Genomic DNA, 21,108 nt, shown 5'->3' with positions numbered 1-21,108 from the left:
CTGGAAGCGGGCCGACCAGCCCAGGGCCTCCCCGACTTCATGCAGCGGTCACTGTTACAGTTTTAGATCTTTTTTTTCTTTTCTTTGTGCTGGTCTTGGGGCTTGAACTCAGGACCTGGGCGTTATCTCCGAGTTTTTGTGCTCAAGGCTGTAGTGTTAAACCACTTAGGCCACAACTCCACTTCCAGCTGTTTTGGCACTTAATTAGAAATAGGAGTCTCACAGGCTTCCTACCCATACAGGTTTTGAACCGTGACCCTCAGATCTCAACCTCCTGAGAGGATTATAGGCGTGAGTCACCAGCACCCAGCTATAGTTTTGGATCTTAACTGTCTCAGAAGCCCCTAATACTACAGACCTGTCATCCGCTAGGCACAGCACTAGTTGATGCTGAAGCCCTTAGGAGATGGGAGGAAGAGACATCATAGTAGCATGCCTTGAAAGAGATATTGGGACCCTGGTTCCTTCCTGCCTGTCTGTCCTCCTCTAGTATGGGCTCCTGCCATGATGTCCTGTGTGCCACAGGTCCAAAGTGACAGGCCTTGATTAAAACTTCTAAAACTGTGGGCCACAACAAACCTCTCCTCACCGGGTGCCGGTGGCTCATGTCTGTAACCCTAGCTACTCAGGAGACTGAGGATCTGAGGATCATGGTTTGAAACCAGCTGAGGCAGAAAAGTCCATGAGACTCTTATCTCCAATGAACCACCAGAAAACTGGAAGTGGTGCTGTGGCTCAAGTGGTAGAGCGCTAGCCTTGGGCTGAAGAGCTAAAGGACAGCGCCCAAGCCCAGAGTTCAAACCCCACAACCAACAAAATAAATAAACTCTCCTCCTAGGTTGTCACCGGTATTTTGTCCCTGTCCAAAACAGCTGGCTCACCCAAGGCCCGTGACCACATCACAAACTCACGAGCACAGCCCCAGCAGTCCCAAATTAAGGCTTGGCATACAGAATGTCATTGCTGAACTAATCTGTTGAATTCCAAAGGGGACACTCATCACTCCCGCTAAAGCAAGCATCTCTGGCTTTATTGAAAGATTTTATAGCTAGGCTCCAGTGGCTCTTGCCTCTAATCCTAGCTACTAATAAAGCTGAGACCTAGAGGATTGTAGTTCAAAGGCAGCCAGGGCAAACAAACCAGGAAAGTAGAGTCCCTGAGTTTAAATCCCTATACTGGCACAAAAAAGAAAGACAGAAAAGAAAAAGAAAAAGAAAGCATTCAAGCTGGGCTCTGGTGGCTCACGCCTATAATCCTAGCTACTTGGGAGTCTTGCAATGTGAGGATCGTGGTTTGAAACCAGGAAGGTTTGTGAAGCTCTTATCTCTAATTAACCATCAAAACCAAACGAAAAAACATAAGTTAACTGTGGTTCAAATGGTAGAGTGCTAGCTTTGAGCATAAAAAAAAAGCTCAGGGACAACAGTTAGGCCCTGAGCTCAAGCCCCAGGACCAGCATGGGAAGGAAGGAGGGAAGGAAGGAAGGAAGGGAGGGAGGGAGGGAGGGAGGGAGAGAGGGAGAGAGGGAGAGAGGGAGAGAGGGGGGAGGGAGGGAGAGGAAGGAAGGCAGGAAGGCAGGAAGGCAGGAAGGAAGGAAGGAAGGAAGGAAGGAAGGAAGGAAGGAAGGCAGGCAGGCAGGCAGAAAGAGGGAGGGAGGGAGGGAGGGAGGGAGGGAGGGGGAGAAGGAGAGAGAACAAAAGGAACAAAAAGGGCTGGGAAGGTGGCTCAGTGGTAGAGTGCTTGCCTTGCATGCATGAGGCCCTGGGTTTGATTCTTCAGCACCTTATATGCAGAAAAAAGCCGGAAGTGGTTCTGTGGCTCAAGTGATAAGGTGTTAGCCTTGAGCTGAAGAGCTGAGAGACAGCGCCCAGGCCCAGAGTTAAGCCCCCACAATGAACACACACACACACACACACAAAAGGCAAGAAAGAAGAGAGAGTAACCAGAAAACAGAAAGATTTCATTGCTGTTTTAGACAGACAGTCTTGATGCATTTACCTTTTCTGACAGGAAAAGGAAGGTTATATAGAATAATAAATAAAACAGAACTGAGGGCAAGATTGTGTCAAAAATCACCATGTAAGTCAACTAAAATGTCTGACCTTTGTTTAGAAAAATAGCTTAATTCACAAACACTTTTCAAAAATATCCCCTAAAGCGAGGTTGGTTCTTCCTCCAGGATGGTTGGGATACCCAGGAAACCAGGGACACACCTGGTCTCCATGGCAACATACCTGTCTCCAACCACAGGCGAGCAGGCTTCTTGCCTTGGTGTGGGATCCCAGAATGATCTGAGGACGCAGCATTTGAGGGAACCATTTTGAACAAGAATGGTTTTATTTGAAATTGAGTTTCCTTATGGTGAATTTCCTGAAGTTAGGTCCCAGCAGTGATGGAATTCTGCTGACAATTGCAGGGTTGTTTTTTATTTTCTCTTCAGATCATAAATACTCACTGTACTAGTAAAGATGTGGTTTGTTACATATCTCTTGCGACTCACTGAGCTGGTAGAAAAAAGCAACATGGGTTTCCCACATTTTACAGGGGTGCTACCTGCCTGGGGGGAGGGGAGCCGCCGCAGCCCCCTCTCTCTCCCTCACACCGCCATAAATCTTCCCTATTAGCCGGTTTCTGATAGCTGTCTCATTTTCCTAACTTCCCACTCCCGACTCAATATCCTAGACTCAAATTAAACCTCTGAAAAACAAGAGGAAATAACAAGCCTTGGGAGCAACGCCATCTGAAGTCAGGCTGCGCCCTAACAAGGGCAGAGATGGCCCTGCTCCCAGTCAGTGGATACATGCAGCCCAGCAGGCCCCAACTAGGCAAGTCTGTGAGACTTTGAGCTCTAATTACTCCCCCCCCCCCCCACACACACACACACAAGCTGGAAGGATTGCTATAGCTCAAGTGGTAGAGCACTAGCCTTGAGTAAAATGCTCAGGTACCAAGGCCCTGAGTTCAAGCCCCAGGGCAGGCACAAAACAAAACAAAACAAAAACATACGAAAATAGCAGGATCCACAAAGCCACTTCAGGGTCAGGAGAGCAGGGGATACTTAAATTCAAGCAAACAATAACAACAACAAAATACGTAGTGAATCATGAGCAAACCCTCCCTCTGCCACAGTGGAATGGCCATTTCTTGGAAGACTGGGACAATTACATTTTATATGCGGTTAGTGCATTTGCTCAGTATTGGATTTAGATTTGTTGAACATATTCTAATGACATATTAGAGTAAATGCCCATTAACTCAAGGAGTTACAAGTGTAGAGTGATGGGTTCCAGTCAGTCTGCGGACAAAGAGGAAATATGCCAAGCGAATTAAGAAGATAAGCACTGTGGGTAGGCATGGGAAGGAAAAACTGGGAGAGACAAAAGGGCTGACATTGTCCAAAAGGAATGTACTCTCTACATGACGTACAGAACTGCAACCCCTCTGTACATCACTTTTATTTTAATTACAAAAAAAAAAAGATAAGTGGCTAGGAGAGGAAAAAGGAGTGGACAGTTGGACTTCCTTCCAAAACCACTTTTTCTTTCAAATTACAAAAATAATTCATGCCCAGTAGGAAATTTGGAATTATGGAAATACAAAAACAACAGAGGAAAGAGCCCAGTGGGCTCATGCCTGTAATCCCAGTCACTCAGAAGGCTGAGATCTGAGGATCCAAGCCAGCCCAGGCAAGAAATGCCTGTGAGACTCGAATCTCCAATTAACCACCAAAAGGCCAAAAATGGAGCTGTGGTTCAAGTAGTAGAGCACGAACTCTGAGAGCCGGGTGCAGGTGGCTCATGCCTGTAATCCTAGCTACTCAGAAGGCTGAGATCTGATTGTGGTTCAGTGCCAGCCTGGGCAGGAAAGTCTGTGAGACTCCATCTCCAATTAACCCAGAAAACCAGAAGTGGTGCTGTGGCTCAAGAGGTAGAGCACTCTCCTTGATCTCAGGGACAGCACCCAGGCCTCAAATTCAATCCCCACAACTGACAAAAAAAAAAAAAAAACCTAAGAGACAGCGAGCCCAAGCCCTGAATGCAAGACCCAGTGGAAGAATGAGTAAATAAAAAGATACATACATACATTCAAACATACATACAAACATATATACATACATACATTCAAACATATATACATACATACATTCAAACACACATACATTCATTCATTCATACATACATTCAAACATATATACATACATACATACAGGAAAGAAACATCACCCACAAGCCCATCACATTCAACCACTGTAACAGCTCAGTGTATTTACTTCCCTTGGTTTTCTGGGACTTTTCCCCACCCTACACAGCAGTGACATAAAACTGCGTAATTCTCTATCTTGCTTTCTAGCCCCACACTTAGGAGAAATGCTTCCGCTCCTGATTTTCAACCCCTCTGCTAATTACTACTGTCTTACTACTACTGCAAAACAAGTTTTAGAAATTCACTAGACAGACCAATTTGAGGCAAAATCTGGCCAGTAGTTTGCATACTAAATATACTTTTGTCTGAAAATAATACGAATGACTCTGTGCTGTGCAACACTTCCTAGGTGCCTTTCTCTCTAATTTGTAATTATGGGAAACAAGGCGTGCAGTCTGCCAGTCTCCTGGATAATCAGAGGTGCGACCTCCTGAGAACACACAGCATCATTAGAAAGAGGAAGCCAGCATCCCGGGGGTGGCAGGTCTTGCTAGACCATCCTGGGGAACAGGAAATCGATTCTAAAGAAGACTGGAGGTGCTGAGTCTGAGGACTGAGTTCACCTGTCTTCTTCATCTCAGATTCCTGGGGACAGGAAGTTAAAATACACACAGCCCCCCCAACCCCATTCCACACATCCATCTCTCAGTACTACCCATTCCTTCTGACTCAAAATGTCCTCTCTCTCTCTCTCTCTCTCTCTCTCTCTCTCTCTCTTTCTCTCTCTCTCTCTCTTTTTCTGTTGGTCCTGGGGCTTGAACTCTGGGCCGGGGCGCTGTCCCTGAGCTTTTCAGCTCAAGGCAAGCACTCTACCAACTGAGCCACAGCATCACTTCCGGCTTTCTGTTGGTTCATTGGAGATAAGGGTCTCACAGCCTTTCCTGCGTGGGCTGGCTTTGAACCACGATCCTCTGATCTCAGCCTCCTGAGTAGCTAGGATTACAGGCATGAGCCACTGGCGCTCGGCTTTCTCTGCTTTCTTTCTAATGCTAGTACTAGGGCTTGAACTCTAGGCCTAGGTGCTGTCTTCTATTCTTAGCTCTTCACTCAAGACTGTTGCTCTACCACTCGAGTCTTACTTCTTTTTTTTTGTTTGTTTTTTTGGTCCGGTCGTGGGGCCTGAACTCTGGGCCTGGGTGCTGTCCCTCAGCTGTTCACCTCAAGGCTAGCGCTCTACCACTTGAGCCACAGCGCCACTTCCGGCTTTTTTCTTTTTGCTTATGTGGTGCTGAGGAATCGAACCCAGGGCCTCATGCATGCAAGGCAAGCGCTCTACCACTGAGTCACCTTCCCAGCCCTAGTCTTACTTCTAATTCTGGCTTTTTGGTGGTCACTGGAGATAAGAGTCTCACAGACTTTATGCCCAAGCTGGGTTTGAACCACAACCCTCAGATCTCAGCCTCCTGAGTAGACTACAGGAAATGAGCTACCAGCACCCAGCTCGAGATGTCACTTAACACCACAGTCGCCAAGGTGTCTACATTTTCTAAGACACTCATTTTTTGGTAGTCAGTTTAGCTACGTAAAATTCTCTGCACTCTTAAGTCGGATAGATCCTAAGTGCAAGTTACCATATTAAACTTTTTCTTTTCTGAATTACAGAATAGAGGATTTGAGATGTTAATGAGATGGGGTCACTCCTCCAACCCATAAAGCCTCGGTGGAAAATTGTGCCACAGTTTTAACCAATGCACAGAACAAGCACGCATCGGCCGTGCTGCGCCCTGCTCCCTAGTCTGGACACTCAGACCTGCCAGGTGGGTGCTGCCACCAAGCTGTGCAGGTGTCTAAATAATTCAAGGCGGGCTGGGGAGGTGGCTCAGCGGGAGAGTGCTTGCCTTGCATGCATGAGGCCCTGGGTTCGGTTCCTCAGCACCACATAAGCAGACAAAGCCAGAAGTGGTGCTGTGGCTCAAGTGGTAAAGCACTCGCCTTGAGCTGAAGAGCTGAGGGACAGCGCCCAGGCCCAGAGTTCAGGCCCCATGACCAGCAAAAATAAATAAACAATAAATTAAATGCATCAGTGTCCTAACAGTTAACAAAGTGAGAGTGGTTCAGTAAACACACACACACACACACACACACACACACACACACATCTGGGCATCCATCACATCCCAGGCTCTGGGCTGTCCTGGAGAAATCCTCAGGCTTACCCGCAGAAGCCCAGTGCCCCTGGGAGAGGTGGGCAGGCATGGTGGACAGGAGTCGCCAGGCCCCTCCTAGAGGAGCAAAGGGAGTGGGGAACCCTGGCCTGCTCCAGGGCTGCAGAAGAATGCGATCATTTTTCCCCAAGGCTGCCAGATCAGTAATTCTCATTAAGCCACTTCCAGAATCCAATTCCACCATCCATCAGGTGCTCCGAAGTCTACAGTCACCTGTCCCAACCTCACTAACAGCTCCCCAAACAGTGCGCAGGCCAAAAGAACATCTGGAAGAGATGTAACAGCCGCCAAAGCAGAGTCAATGCTGAGACTAGATGAAGATGACGGTGATGACAGGGATGATGATGATGATGATGATGATGACGGTCACACCAACAGTGATGACGTTGTCCTGGGAAGCTGACTACTGGCCCAAGACAAGTTACAGGGGAGGCGCTGGGGGCTCGGGGAGCCGCTCGTGTTACACGGGCCCCTGGGGCAGGAGTTCCGTACGGGTCCTCCACGTCCCCTCCCCAGTCCTAACAATGATGGGAACAATTCCCAGATGCACAACCCTGCTGGGACGGGGGCGGCGCACAGCTGCTGCAGCTGTGTATCGCCAGGCACACGTGCCAAGGAAAGCAGTGATCCTTACTCATCTTCTACGTGAAATGAACGGCACCCCCTCCCCACGCAAGTCAAAGCTGTGGCATGAAGAACCAAACCCTCTGGCATCCAGCCTGCTTCACCTTTCGCCAACCGAGAAGAAGACATCCCAAGGAAGCTCAGTTCACAGCCCACAGCGCGCCTGCGGAGGGCCAGCCCCTGCCACGGCCGCACTGCCAGCCGCACCACGGAGCTCAGCGCTCGGCCCCTTTAAAGGGCTTTCACGAAGTACATCCACCCTGCGGCTGTTGCCCTGTGCTCCGTGGCCCCCCACCCTGCCTGGGCCCCAGGCCGGGCAGCGCTCTGGAGACCCCTCATCCATCCAGCCAGGAAGTGTTCCTCCAGAAAGCCACAGGCGCGGGGAAATGATTTATTATTCTAAACGCAGGTGATTGATTTCAAGAGGTCCGCATTTCTCTCCAAAAGTGGACCTCAGGGCGGCAAATGGAAAAGCTGGGGTGACGGGGAGCAGCTGGGACAGGGCTGGAGTCTGTGCTGTGCACAGCGAGCAGGCCAAGAGCTGGGCAGGGGGGAACCACACTGCAGTGCGCGTGCGCTGCTGGAAAACGCAGCCGGGCCTGCAGCCGCCTGGCATCCACATTCAGCCCTGGTCTTCCAGCCTCCATGGGGCTGAGGAGTCACCTGCAGACCACCCTGAGCGGCCCCCAGTGACAGGGACACGGTGAGGCGCATGGGGAGCCCTGAGCGATGCTTCTTAGGAGGTGTGAGGCTGAGACCCAAAATGGCTCCCTGCACTCCCAGCCGCGAGGCCCTGGCTGGATCCCTTCCACAGGCCGCCACATGACACCTGTCACAGGCTCTCGAACAGGAGGATCGAGTGCGAGAGCACGATGACGAGCACCCCGCACACGTGGTCGGAGCTCGCAGGCAGGTGATCACAGCACATATCCTCCTGTAGCTTGTGCGTGTGGTACTGGGGCTTGAACTCGGGACCTGGACACTGTCCTTTTAGCTTTTTCATGCGAAGCTAGCATTCTATCGCTTGATCCACAGCTGCTTAGTTGGAGATAAGAGTCTCACAGACTTTCCTGTGTGGGCTGGCTTTGAACCTCCATCCTCAGATCTTAGCCTTCTGTGCAGCCAAGATTAAGGTGTCAACCACCAGAGCCTGGCCATATATACTTTGATTGTCTAGGTGGCCTGGAACTCTTCTGCATGTGAGCAAAGAGATTCAGAAAGCATCTGAAATGCCACCAAGGGCTCTCCCATCCCCCATCTGTTTGCCAGGAGACCTCGCTGAGCACACAGGCACAGAGCCACAGCCCGCTGGCCGTTTGTGGACTAGCGCTGGGGCAAACCCTGAGCAGATGAAGACACATCCTGGATCACTCCTGCCCCAAAGGCCATTCCGTGACTTGGCAGAGATGACAGGACCTGTGCAGGAGAACCCTAACAGCCGCCCAGGGTAGGCCACGGAGGACAGGTAGTGATGACCAAAATAGGGGTGGAAGAGAAAGTGGCCTGGTTTCATTCTTGGTTCTTCTCACTTCCTGCTGATCCTAGTGTTGGGCTATTATTTTGCTCTGGGTCTCCTCAGTTTTCTACTTTAAAAAATGAGTTTAGCCAAGCACGGTGGCTCAAACCTATAATCCTAGCTCCTTGGGAAGTGGGGGGAGGGGGACTGTGCTTCAAAGACCAACCCAGGCCAAAAAAAAGGTCATGAGATTCCACCTCAGCCACTGGCTGGGTGCACTGACACCCACCAGTCACCCTAGCAACTTGGAGAAACACAAACAGATGGATCACAGGCATAAAGTGAGACCCTATGTCAAAAACAGCCAATACAAGAAAGGCTGGAGGCGTGTCTCGAGCAGTACAGCGCCTGCCTGGCAAGTACAAGGTCCTGAGTTCAAACAAACACAACCAAAAAAACAAAACAAAACAGTTTTATGCCCTTTGTTTCACATGTTCTTTGTGAACAAGACGAAGAACATAGCAATGCTGTGCACGTCCTGTATTCCAACTTCTAGCACTGCTACGTACTCAGAATAAAAGTACTGTGAGAAAAGCAACTCCAGTTGGTCCAGCTGATATGGCCTGGGTACACAGCAAGCGCCAATGCTGTGCAGGCAGGAAGAGAGCGCACCATCTCAAAAGAAGATGGCCAGGCACCCAGCTCCCTTCCCTAGCACTGAATAAGGATGGATCTGAACCAGAAGACTCCAGGACAGCTTCTGGGAAGCGGTCCCTGACACAAACCTAGGAGAGAGAGGAGGAAGAAGAGGTAAGGCAGCCCAAGGGATCGCGGCTGCCTGGGGCAGAGAGCACCCCTGAAAGCCACGGTCAGGAAGACGGTGATGGATGCGCAACTCTGTAGCTTTACTGAAAACCATGAACTGATGTGAGTTATTATATACCTTGACACATTGTTACTGAGTAGGGCCAGGCTCCAAAGGCTCACACCTGGAATCCTAGTTGCTCAGGATGCTACAACCTGAGGATCACAGTTCAAAACCAGCCTGGGCAGTCTGTAAGGCTCTCATCTCCAATTAACCAGCAAAAAGCTGGAAGTGGGGCTGTGTTCAAGTGGTAGAGCATGAGGCTTGAGTGAAAAAGCTCACGGACAGCACCCAGGCCCTGAGTTCAAGCCCCAGGACTGAGGTGTGCACATGCCTATAAGTACAGGAATGCTCCAGAGAAAGAAGTGTGCGTGAAAGAGAAGACAGGACGTGGAACCCTCCAGTCCCACCTCCGCCCTCCACTGCCTGCCTCCTCTCCCCCGGAGCCCAGGCAGGAGCCACCGTCCCAGTCCCTCAAGCTCTGGGGATCACAGGTCCCCCTCCACGGCCACGGCTTCGGGAGGGCCAGGCTCGGCTTTCTCGGAACCGGGCCTGGAACCAGGTACTGGGCAGGTGTCGGAAACCTCGTGGGGCCGAGGGCAAGATGGTAGAGCATGTTTTCCACCGAGAGGTGCTGTGGCGAAGGAAGCGGGAGCCATGTTCCAGGCTAGGGCTCAGCAGGCTCCTCCCTCTGCTGCCTAGGAAGCGGAGGCTCGGGCTGGGGAGACTTGGGCTGGGGAGGCTCGGGCTAGGGTGACGGGCCCAAGGCCACAGAAAGCACAGGGTACACTAGACAAGTGGGACGAGGAAAGGAAAGAGCTGGGGGTGTCTGGCTTTCCCAGCCAACGAGTAGCTGAGACTCAATCTCCGCCACAGGGGAGCATCCTGGAGACCATCCCAGAGGAAGGCAAGGATTGGGGGGGGGAGGCGTGACACAAGCATGGGTCACGTGCCACTGCAGCATGTAAGTAAGCGCACACAGGCTGACAGACAAGGAGACCTGTAGCGAAGGAAGCTCTCAGCAAGGCCCCAAGGAGAGAGACGGAAGCAAAACCAGGAAAGACTGCAAAAAAGGATCTCCCTCCCCCCCACGCCACAGGGCCTTCTTCCTTTCTTTAGAATTGTGGCAACCTTAACCAGGCAATCTTAAGTCTTCTTAGCCAAAGGTCAGAGACCCAAGGCTGGGCTCTCCTGGGAGAAAACTATATAGCTAATGAGGTGGGGGGGGGGGGCTCACTAAGTCTCCCCCACAACTCCACCCCCAAGATCCTGGCCTCCTAACAATTTGAGTTGTGCCTCAAGCATTGAAAAGAAATACAGAGCCCATGAGGGTGGCACACATCTGTAACACTTGTCACTCAAGAGGCTGAGATCTGAGGATTGAAGTTTGAGGCCAGCATGGGCAGGAAAGCCCATGAGACTCTTGTCTCCACAATGAGCTGGAAGTAAGCCGTGGCTCAAGTGAGATACCATTGAGGGGGGGAAAAAAAAGCCCAGGCATGAATACAAGCCCCAATATTGGCACAGAGATACATACATTCACACACACATACATGTTTATGTGTAAATATGTATGTATATATGAACGCAGGGACCCTGAATCGGTGAGCACGGGGTGTACCAGTCTGAGGTTGAGGAAAACAGCCCCAGGTCCTCTTTCCTGCACCGACAGGCGGGGGAGAGCCACTGTCTCCGGGAAGGGTGTCTTTGAGTTAGTCATGCCTCATAAATACACAGATGTGAAGCTTTGCCTCTGAAATTCAATTTTACTTGAAACGACATGGCCAAGGTAGGGCTCTCCAAAGGATTTACTGTGCTTTGCAGATGATAAAAAAAAAAATTCTCTAGACTACACCTCACTCATCAGCACCTAAGAAATGTTTCACCTGTCAAACTGTATTGATTACCTGAAGTTATCTTTCAACCTGCACCAACAGAGCCCAGCACAGTGTGTGTGTGTGTGTGTGTGTGTGTGTGTGTGTGTGTGTGTGTGTGTGTGAAAAATGAACTGATAGAAACACTACCACCACCACCACCACCACCACCCAGCAAAGGGCATTAGGAGAGCCCTAATTTCCATGTGCAACTGTCCCTCCATCTCGCCTCTATTAGTAATTCAACCCAGGGCCAGGAATGTGGCTTAGTGGTAGAGTGCCTGCCTAGCATGCATGACACCCTGGGTTCAATCCTTCAGTACCACATAAACAGAAAAAGCCCAAAGTGGTGCTGTAGCTCAAGTGGCAGAGCGCTAGCCTTGAGCACAGAGAGGCTCAGGGACAGTGCCCAGGCCCTGAGTTTAAGGACCAGGACCAGCAAAAAAATAAATAAAGAGAAGGAAGGAAGGAAGGAAGGAAAGGAGGGAGGGAGGGAGGGAGGGAGGGGAGGGAAGGAGAGGGGGGAAGAGAGAGAGAGAGAGAGAGAAATTCAACCCAGAGAGATACAAGTTCAAGAGCCACATGAGATTCACACATGCTCCACCTTGCCTGTGACATAAAAACAGTAAAACTGTCAGGTACCAGTGGCTCATACCTGTAATCCCTGCTACTCAGGAAGCTGAGATCTGAGGATTATGGTTTGAAGCCAGATCAGGCAGGAAATAAAAGCACCAAAAATCCAGAAGTGGAGCTGGGTCTCAAGTGGTAGAGCACTAACCTTGAGCAGAAAAGCTCAGGGACAGCATCTAAGCCCCGAGTTCAAAACCCACAACCAGCACACACGCGCGCGCGCGCGCGCACACACACACACACACACACACAGAGGAAGACTGTGGGAGAATGGGAAGCCCCAAATATAGCACAATTCAAATCTACAGGATCTGTTCATCTAAACTCTGCAGAAGCCCTCCCACCCCAATCCATGATATCAGCTCTGACAAATGAACAAAACATACGTAATCCCCTATCAAGCCTGGACCAGCAACTCATAAATCGAAAGGCCTTCTCCCACAACAAGCAAGCAGCGTTCAGAACATGCTGGAATGCAAAGTCCTAAGACAAACCTGATGCCAATCTAGATAAAAAGGGAGCTGCCAAGACGCTGAATCTTCTGACCAAGCACACTCTAGATTTCCCTGTGGGTTTCTTGAATCATCAATGGATTGTGGGGTGGCATGGAACTCCACCACGAATAGCCATACCAAGTCTCAGCAAGCCAGGGAATAATGGAGCGAGAACTACCCAGCGTACTTCGCATGGTTGCGGGCACTGCCCTGCGTGGAACTGGATGAACAGCGGCCCTCGGCCACGCTGCAGTCCTGATGCTAGGAGGTGAGCCACACTACCTGGCAGACAAACCCATGGCACGTCCGGGTAGGAACAGAGCCGGAGGGCGGGGGCCCTGGGCTGCATAAGAGATCTGGACCAAAGTGAACTCATTCCTTTTGCCATGGCGTGGCTTCCTCCGTCTGCAAAGCCTTGTGCCTAGAAAGAGGCACTGGGATGAACTGGAAGCAATTTGGCCTGAGTTCTTTTTGTACGTGTGTGTGCTGGTACTGGGGCTTGAACTCAGGGCCTGTGTGCTATCCTTTGGTGGTTTTGCTCAAGGAAGATGGTCTGTCATTTGAACCACAGCTCCACTTCCAGCTTTGTAGCGGTTCATTGGAGACGAGAGTCTCGCAGACTTTCCTGCTCAGGCTGGTTTTGAACCTCCCTCTTCAGATCTCAGCTCTGAGTAGCTAGGATGACAGGCAAAGCGGCAGGCAGCTGGTGTGCCTCAAGTTCTTTATTTCTCTTAGAATCTTTCTCTCTTGAAGAGGGAGGGCTGGATGGAAATAAATGTGTTACTGGTAGCTTTGGGGCAAATCTATGGGGGGGGGGGTGGCTCACATGTCAGATTTCTCCTCAGATCCAGTAACCTCCCGGTTATGATTCCTAAAGCTATGGCTCCCAAACTTCCGACATACATACAGTCACGAACCCCCTGAAAGACAGAGCAGAAAAGCGGGACCCAAAGGGCGCAGGAAAGGCCAGGAGGTCCCAGAGCAAGGCCGAGGTGCAGCCCTGGGCCTTCCCTAGGCACATTATCCAATAAAACCTCAAGAGCTCAGTAATTACAGGCACTTTCAAAAGTGAAACAGAAATAGATCTGGAGCCAAGAGCTGGTTTGCTTGAGAGACAAAGGGCTTTTTAACTCAGAAAAAGGAAAAACAAAACAGTTTTGCGTTTTGTCAACCGAGAACTCCATCATCATGATCATCATCATCATCATCATCATCATCACCATCACCATCATCATCATGATTGAACCTGACTACGGGGGAGAACAGGATTCAGATCAGAACCCTTTCCTCTTTCCAGACGTCACACCAGTAGCAGGAGCAGAGCACGAGGTGCGTTCCAGGCGAGCCCCGGACACGGAATCCGGATGCGTCGCGGCTTCGGTGGCTGGGCGGCCGCCACCACGCCGAAGACCTCGGGCTTTCGGTCCAGCTGAGGGAAAACCAAGGGACCTGACGACCCCAGGCTGGGGCGTCCGAGCCAGCTGGGGCCCCCGGCTGGTCGGGCATATTATTCGGCAGCCCCCGGGCCTTGGGGAGCCCATCCCGCACCCGGGCGACCAGGTGTGCCCCGCCGGCCCACGCCACGCCACGGCTCCGCCTGGAAAGCCCGGGGCCTCCCGAGGTGCACGGTTCCTGGGCGGAAAGGCGGCGCTTCCCGGCTGGGGAGGAAGAGCGGGCTGCGGCGGCGCGGGGCCGGGGCCGGCGCGGGGCAGGTGTGGCCGGGCAGCGGCGGCGCGGGGCAGGTGCGGCCGGGCAGCGGCGGCGCGGGGCAGGTGCGGCCCGGGCGGGCGCCCCCTGTGGTGTAGGACCCAAGCCTCAGGCTGGGGGGGGGGGGGCACGCTGTATCCCCGCGGCCGGATTGAGGGCCAGCGGGGGGCTTCGACGTGACCAGGCGGGCGGGGAGCGCCCTGTCACTCTCCCCGGGGACGGGGGCGGTGGGGACTTGTTGAACACAAGCCCCCCCCACTCGCGGTCGCTACCTTCCGGCCAGGTGAGGCGCCCCAGCCCCCCCCCCCCCGCACGCCGCGCTCCCGCACTCCGCACCCCACCCCGGCCGAGCGCCCCGGAGGGCGGCGGGCAGGCGACGTCAACCCGGCAGCCGAAACTTTCCCGTGTCTCCAAGCTGCGCGGTTGAGTTGAGGCCACGGAAGAGGCGCAAAACCCCGCAAGGGAGGCCACGCCGCGGCTCTGCGGGCGAGGAACGCAACGCGGGACTGCTCACCGCACGCAGCACCTACTGTGCGCGCGGCGCCGCGCCAGGAGCTATGTTTAGTGCGCCCCCATTCCATCACCCCCCGGGAGGCGCTGTCCCCATTAGAAACACCGGCGACCGCGACCCAGGCAGGTGGCGGGGCCGCGGCGGGTCTCGGGGCGGGTCGCGGCAGGGCGGATCTAGGCTCCTCCGTCCCGGGGTCCCGGGGGTAAGGACGCGATCGCGCCCCCACCCCCACCCGCCGGCCCGCAGACGACCCACGTGAGCCGCGCGGACCTGCCTCCTGCCCCCCGCCTCCCCCCGGGGGGGTGGACCCCGGTACCCGAGAAGCAGACGCCGGTGCGGTCGGGTCCCAGCCGTCCTCCTCAGGGCTCCGCACTGCGCCGACCCGCGGAGATCCGGGGGCTCGCGCGCCGCGCGGTCCGGCCCGCCCACGCCCACCGCGCCACCCCCGCGCTGCGCACGGCGCGGCTCCCACGACACCCGCCGGCCCCGGGGCCCGCGGGCCGCGGCGCCCCGACACACCGTTCCGCGCACGCAGTCCAGAAGGTGCGCGCCCGCACCCCCACGGGGCCACGCCGTTCCAGACGCACACCGCAGCCCGCGGCCACCCGCAACTCCACCGCGCAGACACGCGCGTACACTCGCAGACACGCGGATCCCGCCCGCGGCCACGGCGCCCCGCCGCCCGCCCCCTTCCTACCGGCTCCGGCGCAGGACGCGATCCGCCGGCTTCCCGAGCCCAAGTTCCGCGCCGGCGGAGGCTGCGACGGGCGCTGCCCGGGACGAGCGCCGAGGCCGGAGGGGAGGCTAGGAGCGCGGGCGTCCGTGCGCCCGCAGCCGCCGCGCTGGCGCTGCGCTCATCGCCGCCCGGAGAGACAAAGGGACGCGGACGGCCTGCAAGGGAGCGAGGTGTGGGCGCCCGCTGGCCCGTCGGTCCGCCGCCGCCCGCCGCCGCCCGCCGCCGCCGCCGCCGCCGCCGCCCGCCAGCCCGGGAAGGAAGGGACGCGAGGGCGGGGCCCGGAGGCGGGGACATGGGCGGGGCCCGCGGCTGGGGGCGGGCGCCCAAGTTTCCTGCGGTCCCGCCCCCGCCTCGACCACGCCCCCAGCCATAGCCACGCCCTCCGACCGCTGCCGGACACGCCCCCTTGGTGGCCACGCCCACCTGTGTCCCGGGTGCTCATCATCACCATCGTCATCTTCATCACCGTCCCAGCCATTCGCTGCACCCCAGGTCTTGTCCGGGTTCCGACCCCGCGTGGATTTCGGGACGAGGGCGGATGTGAGCACCGGCCCCGCCTCCCTAACCTTTAGCCTCTGGTCTGCGGGTGTGGGCGAAGCCGAGAGGCGGCGCCCGGCGGGGCGGGGCGGGCGGGGCCCCGGCGCCCCCACCCCTCCAGGCCCGGGCAGGAAGTGCGGCCGGGTGGCCTGGGAAGGGGAAGAGGCCTGAGTCGCCCCGGGGACCGGCCTCTGCCTCCCTGCTCTCCGGTCCACCTCCGCAGGCCTGGGGGGGAAGCGCCCCGCCGGGCTCCGCTCCTGGTTACTTCTGTCAACTCACTGGGCAAGACCCATCGGCTCCCCCAGCTTTGGTTTCCCCACCAATAAAACGGCAGGGAGGGCAGCCGATGGGGTCTTTCCTTCCCTGACGCCCCTTGGCTGAGGCTGGGTTGGCATCTCTATCAGGGACTGGTGGTCTCCTGGGTCTCAGGGAGGGACAGACCCGTATTTATCTTCCTAAAGACTTCCAACATAACCTGCCAGCCATACCTGCCCTGCCCGCCCACCCCTACATCCCAGAAGACAGGTAACCACAGAAACAGCCGTAAATGTGGAGCTGGGTGATCCTGTAGTGCTGAGACAAAACTGTCTTTCTGGCGTCTCTAGGGACCTCCTCCACAACCAGGAAACACACACACACACACACACACACACACACACGCACACCACCGTGAGTGAACTCCTACTTCGCAGGCTGTGGTGGCTGAGGAGCTTTGAAAAAGCAGGTAGGCCCAAGGGTTCAAGCCCCTCTCTCTCCCTCCTCTATCTCTTTGCAGGCTGAACAGAGTTAGTCTCCAGGATGAAATGAATTATCAGTGAAATGTAATAGAACCCATTCCTTTCCCTGTGGGGTCACAGTGTCTTTCTTCCTAGCAGAGCTGAGTAGCCAAGATCATTCGGTGGCTTCCTCTGACCCTAGAGACCAGGTAGGATTACAGGTGAGACAGCTTCACCACACACCCAGTGGAAGCCCGGCAGCCAAGTGGTCAGGTATTGGGGTCAGCCTGGGGAGGTTCTGCAGACCTGCCATCCCTGATTTGCATCCAGGTTACAGTTCAACCAGAAAGGGGAGGGCTGTCCTCAGGCATTGAGGAAGAAGCTTCTTTGGGGTTCCAGCATCCTTACTCAAGACTTTCTAGGCACTCCTGGTTCCTCAGCTTCCAGTAAAAGAGGGTTCAAAGGGATTATTAAGGAATTGGGCCTAGAAACCCTGAATTCGCCAGAATTCAACACGTGGGAGTTTGGGTGCTCAGCTCAATAGTACATATGTATAGAGGCTCTGGATTCCACAGCCAAGTAAATTCACACACTATGAAATTAGTCATGTGGCCCTCTCTGGGTGCAAGGGACTCTGGGAGTTACAATCTCTTGAGTACATAAGAGAAAACAGAGCCAATCTGTTGAGGGGTATCCTGCCAGAGAAACTGCACACAGGTCTCCCAAGCACTGTGCCGCGGGTGTCCGCATAGCTCCATAATTACTGTCCTGGAGGCCTGGCCTGTGACTAGCAGCAAGATGAGGCCTTAGGGGAGAAAGTCACAAAGGCTCACCAAGGAGGTGACTGAAGTCAGGCCCCACCCAGTCTCTGCTGGACCCACAGAGGCTCTGCTGAAAACACTATTTCAAAAAAGAATTACTTATAGTACTTTAATTAACCTGAGTGTGTATTCTACTAGGAAATACATTTCAGAGAAACATGGTTCTAGTCCACCCACCCCTGCTCAGGAATGTATGGAAGCTGGCTGCCTCTAGGTCCTCCTAGGATCCTATCCGCTCCCTTCCTTTATTTGTAATGGCAAAGTATAAAAATGTGGCTCTAGGGCCTGGGAAGGTGGCTCAGTGGTAGAGCGCTTGCCTTGCATGCCTGAGGCCCTGGGTTTGATTCCTCAGCACCACATAAGCAAAAAGAAAAAAGCCGGAAGTGGCGCTGTGGCTCAAGTGGCAGAGCGCTAGCCTTGAGCTGAAGAGCTGAGGGACAGCGCCCAGGCCCAGAGTTCAGGCCCCACGACCAGACCCAAAAAAAATAAAAATGTGGCTCTGAGGGTTAGGGTGCATGAGGCTCCCTCCCCGTCGGGCTCTGTGCCCTGCACCAGCCCCAGAAGCTCACACATCAGGCAGCAGTGAAGACCAAGGAAAACCCCAGAAAGGGGAAAATCGGGGGGGCTGTCTTGAGCTCCTAGCCAGCACCATTGCTGGCTCCTGCCCTGCATTATTAGATGGGTCAGGGCTGGGAAAACTAGATCATTAGGCCATCTGTTTATCTCCAGGCCCCGCAGAGGCCAGAAGATCTTAACGGTGCCTTGTCAGATGCTAAGACTACAGCTCACCCAGTGTGACCAAGAGGCAAGTTCTGATGGGGATCCCTGGCCCCCCTTGGTCTTTGCAGGCTCCAGGAATCAAGATAAACGAAGGCACTCCCTCTCCTAGAGCTTTTGCCCTGCTAGGGGCTGAACTGTGGACACCTGCACACACACACCTCAGGTCAGGAAGCACTAAGCTCTCATAAACTGTTTTTGGAGAAAATACAGCTTTTAGAAGGTATGTTAGTCAGCATTGTGTTTCTCTAACAAATACAAGCAACTTATAAAGAAAGCAGGTTAGCTGGGAATAGCTCAGTGGTAGAGTGCTTGCCTCACATGCATGAGGCCCTGGGTTCGATTCCTCAGCACCACATACACAGAAAAAGCTAGAAGTGGTTCTGTGGCTCAAGTGCTCAAGTAGAGCTCTAGCCTTGAGCTGAAGACAACACCCAGGCCCAGAGTTCAGGCCCCACAACTGAGAAAGGAAGGGAGGGAAGGAGGGAGGGAGGGAGGGAGGGAGGGAGGAAGGAAAGAAAAAGAAAACATGTCAACTTAGAGTCCGGAGCTGGGTGCTGGTCCCAGCCTTACCATGCTGGATGGTGTCACGGACAAAGCCCCTTCCTTCCCTGCCTGTGTTCCCCTCCTCAGAGGACTCTTCCATCAGATGACCAGAGCGAGGGAGTCAGATACACTGAGGAATGGGCCATGGCTTTGTCAGCTTTGAACACACTTAAGCCACGGCGAATGGTGATCCTGACATCGTCACCCTAAGAGTTGCTAGGTTGGGATGAACACCTTGCGCACTGGGGGTTCGTGCAGCCTGCTGGAGGAGGAGCCCAGGGCCCCCCCCCAACTCATAGAGGTCCCTAGTGGGGACAGGAGGGGAAAACTGGGAGAGAGCAAAGAAAGGGATGACATTGTCTAAAAAGAAATGCGCTCTTTAGCTGACTTTATGAAGCAACAACCCCGCTGTACATCACCTTTATAATAACAATTAAACATTTGAAAAATATAGTGAAGAAGGGAGAGAGTGAAAAATAAAACCCCCATCCTGGGACTCTGCCCCTCTTTCGCTTGTCCTGGAAAAATGAGAGGAGTACCCAGGGTCTGGCTGGCCGTGGATCACCCATAAAGCACAAACCCCAAGCCAAACACAAACATGGCTTTGACTACTCTTCAAACCAGTTTGAACCAGAAAAGGCTGCTTCCCTTTCCCAGCTCTGCTTCCAGTGGCTTCACTTCAGGGAAATGCGAGCTCTCTGTGTGTGCCCTGTTCAGGACACAGGGGACATTTTCGTGACACACTGCATCTCATGGCTTAGAGGGGGAAATGGCTGGCACCGCAGCCCTGCCAGAATCCCAGCAGAAAATGCAGCCCACATGCACGACTGCCCACGTGTGAAAAGTAAAAACACACAGGTGAAATAAATTTTAATGACACATTTTATTTGGTCCTATAAGTACTATTATTCTTCAACGTGTCATCAGTGTTGTGAATGAGATGTTTCCTATTCTTTATGAATGGAGTGTTTTCGTCATCTGCCATGTTTACTCTTTGAAATTCAATGTGTATGTTGTACTTACTGCACATCTGTTTGGGCTGCAATTCCAGCACACCACAGCCGTCCATACATGTCAGCTGCTGTCATTCTAGATCTCGCAGCTGTGACGCAGTGACTCACAGACCTCAAGAGTCTGACCGAAGCCCTTGAAGGGCTGGTTAAAACAGAATGCCCTGGGCCCAAGTGGCTCACACCTAACTATTCAGAAAGCTGAGAGCGGGAGGGTTACAGTCCAAAACCAGCTCAGGAAGATAACCAGCAAAAAGCTGTGGTGTACATAGTGGAGCAGTAGCCAAGCAAGTTTGAGGTCCTGATCCCTGGGACCAGCAAACACATAAACAGAAACAAAAACAAACAAGAAACAAGCATTGCCAGCTCCTCGCCCCAGAGTTTCAGCTGAAGCAAGTGACCCACGTCTGAGAATTTATAATTCTATTACATATATAATATAAAATATATAATACATCTCTATAACTTTATATTTACATTGTATAAAGTTTCCGGGTGATGCCAATAGGTGGGACTGGTCCCATGGCCACTGGTACTGCCGCTAACCAGGGCGGTCCTCTGACACAAGCATGGATGAGCTTCCTGGTTTATGTCTTAGGAAACTATGCCATTACTCCAGAGCCGTAGTGATTAAGACAGGATGGTGCCAAGGGGAAGATCAACATCTGGAAGAATGGCATAACATCAGAAAGTCCAGAAATGGACCTTCACACTGGCCAACTGGCTTTTGACAAGGATACCAAGGCAGCAGAATGGGAGAAGGGTGAGTCTTGTCAGCAAATGTAGTGAGGACAACTAGACCACCAACTACAAAAGAACCAGCTTGGATGCCTGCTTCACACCATGTCCAAAATGTCCCTCAAAGATCTTAAAGTAAGACCTCAGAGCCCTCAGACTCTTCGAAAAGAAAGCAGGGCACCTCTTCATGGCCTAGGATTAGACCATGGCTTTTTAGAAATGACACCCCAAATACAGCAACCGAAAAAAACTGGATAGGTTGGAATGACAATATCAAGAAAGCGGGAAGGGGGTGGGCAAACATCTGTAAATCATAGATCTGATAAGAGACTTGCATCTGGAACATAAACCGAAGTATTGCAATTCACAAAAAGATAATGCAATTAAAACTGGAAAGGATTGGAGCCAACACCTCTCCAAGAAAACCATATGCAAATGACCAATAAGCCTATGAAAGAAGTTTAACATCATAAACCCTCTGGGAAATGCAAATGAGAACCTCAGTAAGCCGCACTCACACTTACTAGGACGTGTAGAGCCAAAAGGACAGACAGTAACTGTTGCTGGTAAGGACGTGGAGATGGAACCTCCTAACGTGTGAGCAGGAACATAAACTGTTGCCTAGGCTATGGAAAACAGTACCGTCGTTCTTCAAAAAACTAAGCAGAGAAGTTATCAGGTGACCAACCAGTCCATTC

The 21,108-nt window shown here is 53.2% G+C and overlaps 1 protein-coding gene across 2 annotated transcripts in view; it reads right to left on the bottom strand.

Moving 5' to 3' along the window:
• The window catches only part of Hpcal1 (hippocalcin like 1), a 91,521-nt gene extending 76,046 nt beyond the window's left edge, over positions 1–15,475 (bottom strand). For both annotated transcript variants that reach the window (XM_042680766.1, XM_042680765.1), the window contains exon 1: positions 15,227–15,475. The gene's annotated coding sequence lies outside the window, so the exon portion shown is untranslated. The remainder of the gene's footprint in view (positions 1–15,226) is intronic.
• Between the last annotated feature and the right edge of the window lie 5,633 nt (positions 15,476–21,108).

The sequence above is a fragment of the Dipodomys spectabilis genome, unplaced genomic scaffold (genome assembly GCF_019054845.1).
Source record: "Dipodomys spectabilis isolate Male_0828 unplaced genomic scaffold, ASM1905484v1 ptg000066l, whole genome shotgun sequence".
NCBI classification, from domain to species: Eukaryota; Metazoa; Chordata; class Mammalia; order Rodentia; family Heteromyidae; genus Dipodomys; species Dipodomys spectabilis.
The sequence above is the reverse complement of the archived record's forward strand: the minus strand, read 5'-3'. Positions and strand labels throughout refer to the sequence as shown.